This window comes from Leucopleurus acutus, assembly GCF_964270905.1.
Source record: "Leucopleurus acutus genome assembly, chromosome: 7".
NCBI lineage: Eukaryota > Metazoa > Chordata > Mammalia > Artiodactyla > Delphinidae > Leucopleurus > Leucopleurus acutus.
This window is the reverse complement of record NC_139150.1, coordinates 37537916-37550121: the sequence shown is the minus strand read 5'-3', so window position 1 is coordinate 37550121 and position 12206 is coordinate 37537916.

Genomic DNA, 12206 nt, shown 5'->3' with positions numbered 1-12206 from the left:
AAAATTTTAACAAGAAAAAAAGGTACAACTATTCAAAAAATTAACCTATGCATTAGAAACAATTAGAAGCAAATATATCCAGATAGTAAAACTTTTAAAAAAGAAACAAGAAAAAATACACTGGAACTTTTCTGAACCACAGCATTGGTATTAATATTCCAAAGTGAATAAAGGTGAGATTTGAAACTGTGGCAACACGGACCATTTTGGAATTCCCTGCCAAGACTTCATTTCTCGTTTTATCTTTCCATTTAATGTTGACTTATGTCAAAATTGTTCAAGGGCTAGGATTCAAAAACTTGAGATAATGCAGAGAAACCACAACCTGTTGCCAACTTACGTAAGAAATGTTGGCCTCCTTAATTTGCTTGTATACTTTGCCAGTCAGAATTGGATTTGATGAGGTTTTTATTGGCTAGCTCCAGCCTTTCTTTATCATAGGGGCCACACTCCTTGGTGTGTTTTTCTACCAAATAAGTTATTACACAATTCACAGGCTGTTGACGTTGGGAGGATTCATGGTGTTTCCCCAAATTATTTCCTGCATTGTGCCAGATCCTGAAGGTGTAAAAAGTATTCTTTCTTTAAAAGCTGGTTAAGGAGACAAGGTTATCGTTAGAGAAATATTAGGGAACAGTATGTGCCACAGGCATTCAGAGAGGGGGACAATCAATGTAGGCTGGAATAAAATAATTAAGGTAGCATTTATTGAGCACATACTAAATACTAGTCACTAAGGGTCTTATATACATTATCTTTTTAAATTTTCACAACAGCTCTCCACGATAATCATTATGACCCACACTTTATAAATAACTTGGGCTCAGAAAATATATAACTTTCCCAAATTCACGTAACTAATAAACAGGTCTATATGAGTCCCACCTTTTCCCCCCTACTACTCAAAGAAGGCTTCAAAGAGAAGTAAGAATTTGAGGGGGGAAATGAGTACTATATCAATAGGTAAAAGGACAGGTAATCTGTAAACAAATTATAATGTATCCAATACTTCCTCCTCATAACAAGTTGGCCAATTACTTACATCAGTTTAGTAGAATATTTTTTCTGCTTATAAAGTAGAACGTCTAAGCATCAAAATAACCACAGGATCAAGTAAATATCTAGAGTCTCTCAGTTACTCTTTCCAAAAACATAATATAAACTGATTTTTATGCTTCATGATTTATAAAATAATAAGGAAGTGAGTTGATCAAAGTGAGGATGTTTCAAACAGATTCTTGAGAATACATCAGACTTCCAGTTCGCGTTGGGGTCATCATACACCATATTTTTAACACATCGTCACATCCAATGTACTGTTCAATTAGACTTTCCCAGGCTGATGGCGTTGGGAAATTTTATTTTTAAAAAAAACAAACAAAAAGTTGAAGAGAAGGCAGTAGCCTTTCTCCAGAGGGAGTGACCAAGAGAAAAATTCTGTTTGTCCAGGGGTTGTTTATGCACAGAGCCTACACCTTGGTTTTCACACTGGGTAAAACTCACCAGACTCCTTTGGAACAAAGGAGAAGCAGACTCAAATAAGAAGCAGACTTAAATTAGAGGAATGAAAATCTGCCACCCACCGAATCATTTCACCTCACAAATACGGAAGAAGCCCACACTGCTGTTCATGAAGCTTCTTTCTAGATGGTTTCTATAGGTGTGGGAGCAGCAGCAGCTGCCCTGAGAGACCGGACATGGATCTTTGATGCCACCTTATTTGAGGATTCCACACGCTCTCCCTTGATGAGCCTTCAGGTTACAGAAGTCAAACCTCATCAGACCCTTAGGAATCCTGTAAGTCTGGAGTACCTTCCTGCAGGTGCCATCTGCTACTGGTCATCTTACTGTAGTGGGTGGAATTTCTCCCCCAAAATGTGGGAGAATGACAGTTACTGAAAATACAGCTATTTGACGATCTTTCCAGAACGATGGGGGGAAAGCATGGCATCAACTCTTTCAGCCCAAGACAGTGGAAATCAAATCACGATGGGAAAGTCTCTAGTTTTTTGTGATTAGCTTTGAAGTTCTGAACAAGAGGAGAGAGGGAAAATGTTTTCAAGATGTTTCCTTGAGCTGTGTTATAACACAAAGAACACTATGCTTGAGACTGGAAGGTCTAGCTTCTATAACATACTTTGTGTCACTTAGCAGGTCACTTAATGTCTCTGGGCCTCAGTTTACTCAACTGACAAATATGGATAATGCCTACCTCAATGAATGCTTGATGAAAACACCAAATAATTAAACACAAATACAACAACAGAACGTACTCTGTAAGCTAATAAGTGATATAAAAATGTTAAGGTACATGTAAATGAGAAATTTATCGTTACTTACCTGTTCCCATGCTTTTCAACTAAAGCTTTAATGGCTTTGTCTGTAATGTGGCGTACACTAATGGAGAGTCCTTGAAGGCTGAAAGTCTACCAAAAAGAGAAATATCTAAATAACATCTTTATTTTTAAAAAAGGATTTAATACCAAAAGCTCACAGTTTATTAGTTATTCAAATAACCACAAAATTATCTAAAGAGGATTTTGTTTTGGTAAACAACGCACTTTAATGACATCAACTTTGCAGGGCTCAGTAAGGCAGGCACAGACATATATATCTTTGTTTCTTGGATTTCTTTTCTGTTGCTTTGATTTTGTCTTTGTAGAAAACATATTTTTATTTCAAATTATTTTATCAAGGCTTTGATTGTGACCAAAGAATATGGTTGTGTAAGGGATATGGAATGCTCCTTAAGTGGCATGGCCACTTCAAGTATAGTTTCCATCATCACCACCATGTTATTCGGCCAAGAATAGTTTCCTAGGAAGATAAATTAAGGAAAACATACAGTGACATCATGATCATTATACATTCACTTTGCTTACCACCAGGCCAAACTTCAGTCAGAAATTGACAAAGAAATGAAATATAGTGAGCCTTACATAGCATTTGTTTTTAGATTTATCACCACATATAATGGGACATAAAAGTGACAGTGCTTTTATATGATATACTTCTTCCCACTGGATGCACAAAATCAGAGAAGCTGAAAGAGAATCTTACCTGACACTCACAAATTTACACCACCAGTATGTATTCTTTCTGAACACGAGGCTCAACTCTAAAAAGTTGGCACTTTACTAAAACATGGAGTTGATTTAATATAAAGTCTTTATCTTAAAACATCCTACAGGGAAGCTTTTTACATTGAGGAGAATGATCAGAGGACCCTTGATAAAGTTACATGTCATAGAAATGGTTATCCTACATTAAGGCTTGAAGCAAAGGAAGGAAACTGAAGGAATAGCCCTGGAGATGAAGACTTCCCCTCCCCATCAGGCATGCCATCTGCCATTTTGAAGCAGGCCGTGGAGAGCCAGCAGATTCACCATTTTCATTACACAGGTAGTTGGAGAAAATTATTGCTATCACTCAGTGCAGCCATTTCCTGGTTTTCATCTCTTATTTACATGTCGACACCCTCAACAACGAACTTCTGTTTTGCTTTCACCTTTTAGGAAACTGGTAAAGACACTGATATCTTTTAATGATACTGTATTTTCCAAACAGTTCTTATGGACGCTGTGTGCAGAAAGTATATTTGTGATGCTTGACAGCACATCTGATTTTGCTGCTTTGGATGGAAAGCCATAATGACTCATTGCCTTCTGCATCTGATATATATTGACATCAAAGTTTCTGTTAAAATATCTGAAGGAGGCCTTGCTTCCTTCCAGAATAGTTATCATCAAATTCATCAGAAGTAGAGATTAGTTGATTAGAGAGGCAGGTGGAAAACTAAAACTACCTTGGCCACAATTCTACTCTAAGAGATTGTGATATCAGGATGGCTGTTCACAACTGTCTGGTTTTCTCTTTCCTTCCAGGAATGTGGTAGGATTCCAATTCCCCGTTCCACAGAGCTCGCTGCTCTATGAAATGTAATCAGTTGCTTTAGGATGCAGTGCATGCTTCACCACGTCCTCTTTCCCTTCTTCCATGACAGTTGCCAGTACTCCAGCCAGTGCCTGCTCTCCTACCCCAGGCCCTGGACCAAGCATGACAAAGCTGTGGAGTAGAGCCTCCAACCCATCCAAGACGGGCATGAGCAAAACCTTTATTGTTTTAAGCTACTGAGATCTGAAGGTTGTTTGTTACCACAACATAATCTAGCTTTTCCTCACTGATACAAGGCCTATGCCGGCCTTCTATCGCTAAAGGAAATGCTTCTGCAAGTAGAACCCTGCAGATAATCAAAAAAATTGCAGAACTCTTTTACAAGGTTCTTCAACTCAGGTGACCCTTAAAATTGAAATGTAGATCTGTAATCCTTGTCTTGCTGACATAAACACCACCAGTGATGCAAATCTGATGAAATATCTAACCTTGGCTACTTCATTAGGATAAATTTCTGCATGGGGGATGATGCGCCCTTATTACAAATTATCGTATTACCTCCAAAAGATAACCAATTTATACCCACTACAAGGAATGTGTACCAATTCTACTACAACACTGCTGATACTGTATAATTTTTTAAACTATTTTAGCTGGCATATTTTAGTTGTCCAGAGTTGTTTATTTCACATATTTATTCTTGCAGTAATAAGCTTTTAGAAGTTGGCTTTTATTTCATTTATTATCATTTATTTATTCAATATTTATTACATACCTATTATGTGTGAACTACAAGGAAATGTCCCTGTCCTCTCAGAGCTTACAGTCTAGTGAAATGCACTGATATCCTCTTTTTCGTTTATCCTTCCAAGTTTGAATGTCTTCTTTATAAACATGAATTTTTAAAAGTATTGTATATATCAGCCCCTTTGGGGTTTTTTAATGGTATAGAAATTTTATATACGTATATTCTTGACACTATCAATCATCCATTTACAATTTTTTAATTTCTTCAAAAATGAAGACGTTATCCTCCTTCTATATATTGAATAAATGATTTAATCTTTGTCAATTTTTATTATAATTTGATTCAATGTTTATATTTTTATTCCATATAGATTGACTTTGAAACATGATAAAGCAGGGATTCACCTTAAATTACTGAAATGCTATCCTGTTTCTATAATACTCTATCTTAAACAACCCTTCCTTAACCTCTTTAAACATACATACAGAGTTTTGCATACATATAATTGTCTACGTTGGTACTCTCTAGTCTGTTGTATTAATTGGTATTCCTTATTGTAGCAAATACTATTTGGGGAATTGTAGGTTTATGGACTAACCCTGATAGTACACACTAAAAAAGAACACAGTCACTAGATGCAAAATGAGTAAGTTAGTAAGTATGTAATAAAAAATAATAATCATAAAAACTGAGTAAGTTGGAGTAGGGAGCTAAGAGTTGTGAAATATTTGTACTAAAAGTTAATCTTGAAAAATGTATTGCTAGGTCTGTCTTATAGTGAGATTTCCTATAATAGTGGAACACAATTTAGTAGATAGAAAAGAGGACAATTATGAATGTTGAAAAAGAAGGACAAAGAGCTAGAGACAGGAAGATAGTAACAGATGGGTTCATGCTGGGAATAAGAAAAATAGAGTGGTACAAATAAATATTCAAAAGCTTGCTGACTAGGACTTCCCTGGTGGTCCAGTAGTAAAGAATCCGACTCCCAATGCAAAGAGTTCAATCCCTGGTCAGGGAACTAAGATCTCACGTGCTGCGGGGCAACTAAGCCCACGTGCCACAACTACTGATCTTGCATGCCTCAACTAGAGAGCCTGCGTGCCACAAACTACAGAGCCCATGCGCTCTGGAACCCACGCAACTAGAGAAGAGAAAACCCATGCTCCACGGCTAGAGAGAAGCCCGTGCGCCACAATGAAGAGCCCATGCTGCAACTTGCACCGCAATGAAAGATCCCACGTGCCGCAACGAAAACCCAACGCAGCCAAATAAATAAATAAATATTTAAGAAAAAGCAAAAGAAAGCTTGCTGACTGAAGTCAGAAGTTGGATCAGCTGCAGCAGGGTCCACTGGATGATGCTTTATCAGAATGATACAAAAGTAAGACAAAAGCAAGACAAAAGATACTTAAAAGATTGTTTTTTTGGTAGAGGATATACAAAACTTGAACATTATCCTAAGGAGCTGACCTATTTTAAGACGTAAATGCAATCTAATTTTTAGTTATGGAGAACAGTATGGAGTTTCCTTAAAAAACTAAATATAGAACTACCATATGACCCAGCAATCCCACTACTGGGCATATACCCTGAGAAAACCATAATTCAAAAAGACACATGCACCCCAATTTCATTGCAGCACTATTTACAATAGCCATGGAAGCAACTTAAATGTCCATCGACAGATGAATGGATAAAGAAGATGTGGTACATATATATAATGGAATATTACTCAGCCATAAAAAGAAATGAAATTGGGTCATTTGTAACGATATGAATGGACCTAGGGTCTGTCATACAGAGTGAAGTAAGTCAGAAAGAGAAAAATATCGTATATTAATGCATATATGTGGAATCTAGAAAAATGATACAGATGAACATATTTGTAGGGCAGGAATAGAAATGCAGATGTAGAGAACGGACATGTGGACACAGGGAGGAAAGGGGAGGGTGGGATGAATTGGGAGATTACATGAATACACTACCATGTGTAAAATAGATAGCTAGTGGGAACCTGCTGTATAGCACAGGGAGCTCAGCTCGGTGCTCTGTGATGATCTAGATGAAGATCTAGATGGGGGGGGGGGGGGAGGTCCAAGAGGGAAGGGATAGATGTATACACATAGCTCATTCACTTCATTGTACAGCAGAAACTACCACAACATTGTAAAGCAATTATACTCCAATAAAAACCAAACAAACAAAACAACTACAATGATTTGTCGAAGGCTATAGAATTGGTGTCAGTGGTACTTGTGTTAATCCGCTTTTTCCAAACATCTAAGGCCTTTAAAGCTTCCTGGGCACGTTGCTTTCCTACCTGTACCCACTGGCCAAATAATCCCAGCAGGCTAGTTTCAGATGGCGCTATCCCTGAAAATGACACCATTATCTTTGTTTTACGTGAGGGCTCAAGTTTACTCTTTAGGCATTTCTAGCTAAATGCCTTGTAATTCTGAGTTACAGCATAACCCATAAACTGAAATTGTCGATCATGAAGAAGATTCTCCAAAGAAAATATTAGACTAAGAAAGTAATTATGCTGGAGGAGAGGTGTAGAATATAGTGGATGACAAGCAGGCAGGGGAATAAAAGCAGTCTTATCCTGAAAATTAGCTCTCATTTAAGTTTAACACCAGGCAAATGCCCAAACTGGCAAACAAAAGACTAAAACGGAATCTATTTTGAGGGGTCTTCTACAACATATCGTCCAAATCAATAGGGGCATTTATTTATTTTAAATTTATTTATTTGTTTTTGGCTGCGTTGGGTTTTCATTGCTGCACACGGCTCTTTCTCTAGTTGTGGCAGGCAGGGCTACTCTTTGTTGCAGTGCACGGGCTTCTCATTGTGGTGGCTTCTCTTGTTGCGGAGCACAGGCTCTAGGCGTGCAGCTTTCAGTAGTTGTGGCACGCGGGCTCAGTAGTTGTGGCTCACGGGCTCTAGAGCACAGGCTCAGTAGTTGTGCACGGGCTTAGTTCCTCCGTGGCATGTGGGATCTTCCCGGACCAGGGCTCGAACCCGTGTCCCCTGCATTGGCAGGTGGATTCTTAACCACCGCGCCACCAGGGAATTCCCAGGGCATTTATTTTTATTGACTGTTAAATCTTCCAAATCAATAAGGGTATTTATTTTTATTGAATGCTAAAACATCAACAATTCAGCTCTTCTAGAGCAGAGTCAACCTTTTTAACCATAGTTTCTTTTCCCATAGCTCCAAATACACCCTTGGCTATTTTTGCATTCTTTTCAGAAATCCTTTTTGGAGCTCTGTAATCTCCTCCTCCTGTATCCATGGCCTCAAAGGACTGTCCGAATTTTTATGACACCACCTGCTATACACACAACAAACTCAAACTTTTAGAAGTTTTTTAAAATAAATAAGGGACTTCTCTGGTGGCGCCGTGGTTAAGACTCTGTGCTCCCAATTCAGGGGGCCCGGGTTTGATCCCTGCTCAGGGAACTAGATCCCACATGCATGCTGCAACTAAGAGTTCACATGCCACAACTAAGGAGCTGGCGAGCCGCTACTAAGGAGCCCGTGGGCCACAACTAAGACCCAGGGCAACTAAATAAATTAAATAAATATTATTGGTGTCATGAAAATGATAAGTCATATCTGTAGTTGCCACCTCCTTACTCTAACAGTCTCCTCCCAGATAAAAAGGTCATATCTGAACGTGAAATGGCACACGAGTATTGATGGAGTAATTCTTTGGTGACAGTCTCTGCTTTGGAGGCAGGGGTCACAGAGCACTAGGCCCTTGGTGAGTCTGGAAATGGAGATGTTGCAGAATTTTCCCTGTTTGTGTCTTCCTGAATGGTAATTCAAATATCCAATCACTTCCCACCCACTTCAGCTCAGTAAGGTTCTGCCAGGGCAGCAGGCAGGCTGTGCTTTGGTGGAAGGGAGTTCACTCCATGTGGAGTGGTTGGCAACACCTATGTCCAAAGGCATTGTTGGTGGAGGTGATGACCTCAGTGATGAGTGATTAAGGAGGGCCAATACCTGCCCAAGGTTGAGGTCATAAATGGGGCAAGTATATTTCTGGCTCAAGCTTGGCTAGGGCTGGGGTGGGTGGGAGCAGTGATTAACTGCAAATGAGGACAAAAGGACTTTGGGGGATGATGAAAATGTTCTGAAACCAAAAATCATCAAACTGTTTACCACTTAGCATGTGTAAATTTTATATGAAATCAATACACCAATAAAAGTTTTTTTAGAACTATATACACAAAGGAAAACTTGCTAGGGTGAAAAAAAAATTTCCAAATCTACAGCTCTAAGGAGCTCACCATGCCCCTGGCAAAAATTAATTTAATGTTGTTCAGTCTTCAACTTGTCTTGGCAACAGTTTTATTTTCGTGATAAAAACTGTATAAGAACTATGATCTTATCCATGCAGGAAAAGAAAGCCAAACAAAAAGATTAGTTGCAAAGGAAGAATAATCACCCTGAACCCAAGCTTCTCCTGTGCAAAAGTAAATGTCATGATAATAAAAGAAAGAAATTTTAATAGGACAAACTGAGCTCTCAGAATTATATGCCAGGCTAAGATGTAGCTCTTGTCAAGGGAATAGAAATATAATCAAGTGTGCTCATTTGATGTTCAAAAGAGTTAGTATATAGTTACAGTTGATTCCTCTGAATAGCAAACTGCATACGTTTCAGATGAAGTTTAATTTGTAAACAATATTTTTCCCCAATACTTCATAGAAACACATCTATTGCAAATCTGAGGACTCAAGTTCAATTGCCTTCAGGGACAGGCAAGTAACACAAATGCAGGGAGAAGGTCAGGTGTATTTCCATGGTATGCCAGACTCATCATTTTGGGAGTTTAGTGCTACTCTCGATACTTAGCTTCTGCATCAGGGACACTTCAGGGAATGGTGAGGACTGTGGCAAACTGGACTGAGTTCCAGAAGACTGACACTTTTCAAGAATGAAAAAACAAAACCTTATTGCTGGGTCTTTTAATTTTTCGAATCAGATTACCTAGATTTTTATATTAAAAAATCTTCAATTTACTCATCTGAAAATAGTTTGTCCAGAATCAGTGGCTTTTATGCTGTTTTATGCCATAGAAACCTTTCTTCAAATTAAATTCTCCATAAAACACAAAAATATGAACCAGAGCTAGATTATTTCAAATATCTATGATTCTATAGGATCCTAAATAAGAGTTGGCCGAGTAATCTCTTATCTAGCTGGTCAGCATATTTACCTCATGCCAATTTAACTCATTAGGTTAGCTCAAGTTAACATGTATTAAGTGATTATTATGGACCGGACACTGTGCCTTTATGGACGCATGATCCCACCATTGGCAGTCATACATACCTATTTCAGGGCAGGGAAAGCAGAACACCACAGAGGACGTAGAAAACCCTGCTTCTAGAGGAGGAGGGGGAAAACGTCAGCCAAGGGCACATTTCCACTGTGCCTTAAAGGATGGGTTAAGTTTTTCCAAGCAGAAATGGGTGTCTAGAAAAGCCTGAAGAAACACATATAGGGGTGAAAGTACATAGTACCTTCAGGGAAAGTGAGATAGCTGGTACACAAAAGGAAACAGCACCCAGAAATTAGGCATTCACCTGTTTACTGGTAATTGAGTTATACTAATCAGTCATTTTCTTACCGTATTTGCATGGAGGAGGAGGAAAAACAGACCTTAGAGTGGTGAGGATGTAAATCCTAGCTTACATGAATGAAACATTTATATAATTATATACTTTAAGTTAGAATCACAAGGATACTCTGTTATTTTAAATTGTTTTCTTTTTGAGTTAATAGATTTTAATCCTAGAAATTAAGATTAGAAATGTTGATGAGAATCAAACCCATGATATTTTGTGTAAAAATCTGTACACTTTTGTGTTATAAATATTTATAAAATTTAAGAGGATTTGGCTTATTAAAATAAGATTATCCTTATTGTTCTCTCACATGGTGCAGGATGCAGCATCTCCATGGGGTTTATTCCTGTGCCGTCCTGTGTTTGTTGCCCTCTCTGTGTGGGCTGCAGTGAGGTGGTACAAAAAGGAAGCAGCCACGGTCCCTGTTCGCTAGGACTCATTGTTTAACAGAAGTGATTTTGTGGAGAAGCCATTCTCCTCCACTGCAGGAAGGCAGTTGCCTTAAATTCTCTCTATAGAATTCTGAAATGCTTTCCTCAGATACCAGAAGGGCTCCAGAAGGTCAAAACCTTTCGCCATGACAATATGGTACCTCAGAGGGCAGAGGAAACTCCAAAGCTCCCAAGCAAGCATGGATGTACTCCTAGCATCTACCACCAATTCTGGAAGAGTAAATACTTGAGTTTGTGCCCTGCCATGAGAGTTTTCATTCTGATTTTACCTCTTGAGCCTAGGGGGAGCTGGAAGGTGGGGCTTGTGCTAGGGTTATAGGATGGAATGAGCAAGGCTTCATCCCTCTACAACATCCTGCATGAATTATAGGCTCTGACCGTGTCTTCTCTCAGCTCTTAACTTTGCTGAGACTTGAGAATCCTGAAGGTCTTGGTTCCAGCTCATCTCTCAACCCCCAGGGGCTGGGCCCCCAACCCTTAGGCACAGAATCACCATTCAGAGGAGGGACACATTCATGCTTCTTCCCATCTGGCTTTTCTGCATCCTGCTAGCAGTGGATACACTTTGCTAAGTGTTGAGTCCTATCAGAGGAAGAGATTCCTGCCCCTGCCTCCTGGTTTGATGGTATGTTGAGCCATCCTGGATTTCCTTAGGAAACAGTGAGGCGGGGGCATCCCACAGTCCCCCATACCACACCATGAGGAAGCCACAGCACTTCCTGCCCTTACTCTCTCCTCCGTGGTAGGTCAGATGGTGGGAATGCAGAGGAGAGGTGCCACCTTCTGAGAGGAATGAGGTGTCCAAAACAGAGTTCCCTCCCATCCACTCAGGGCAGCCTCTTTGTCTTTCTGCGTCCCAGTCTCTCCTCCCACCCCCAAAACTCCCTAGTCCCTGGCTGAACACTAGGATGCCATACCTGTTACCAGGTGATCACCAACTTCAACTTTTTTTTCTGCCCACCTGGGCTCACATGCTGCTACCAACTCCTTAGGCCCTAATAAAAAACCTTGCCATGGCAACTTCCAGAATTCCTTTTTGTCTCCGGCTTTGGCTCTATGTATCAGCCCCTCCCCCCAGCCATGATCCTCCCCAGTTCCTCATTCACCCCCTTAGGTATTTGCCCTGCTCTCTTAACTGTAGAAAAACCATTCTTCTCATGATACACAGAGTCCCTCATTACTGTCACCTTGTCTCTACTTACCACCAGTGAAACATCTGTGCTTTTAGCCAAGGCCAACCCCTCAACCTGTGACTCACTCCTATTATGTTACTTCTGCACCATAATATTGCTCTAGCAGTTCTCCCTTTCCCTCCTCCATCGTCAGTTTATTCCTCTTGACTGGATCTTTTCCATCAACATCCAACATGCTGTATCTCCTACCTTTAAAAAGCCCTCTTGATGCTATCTCATTTTTCTGCACCTCTGTGGAACAAAGCTCCCTAAAGCAGTTGATTACACGTGCTGTCA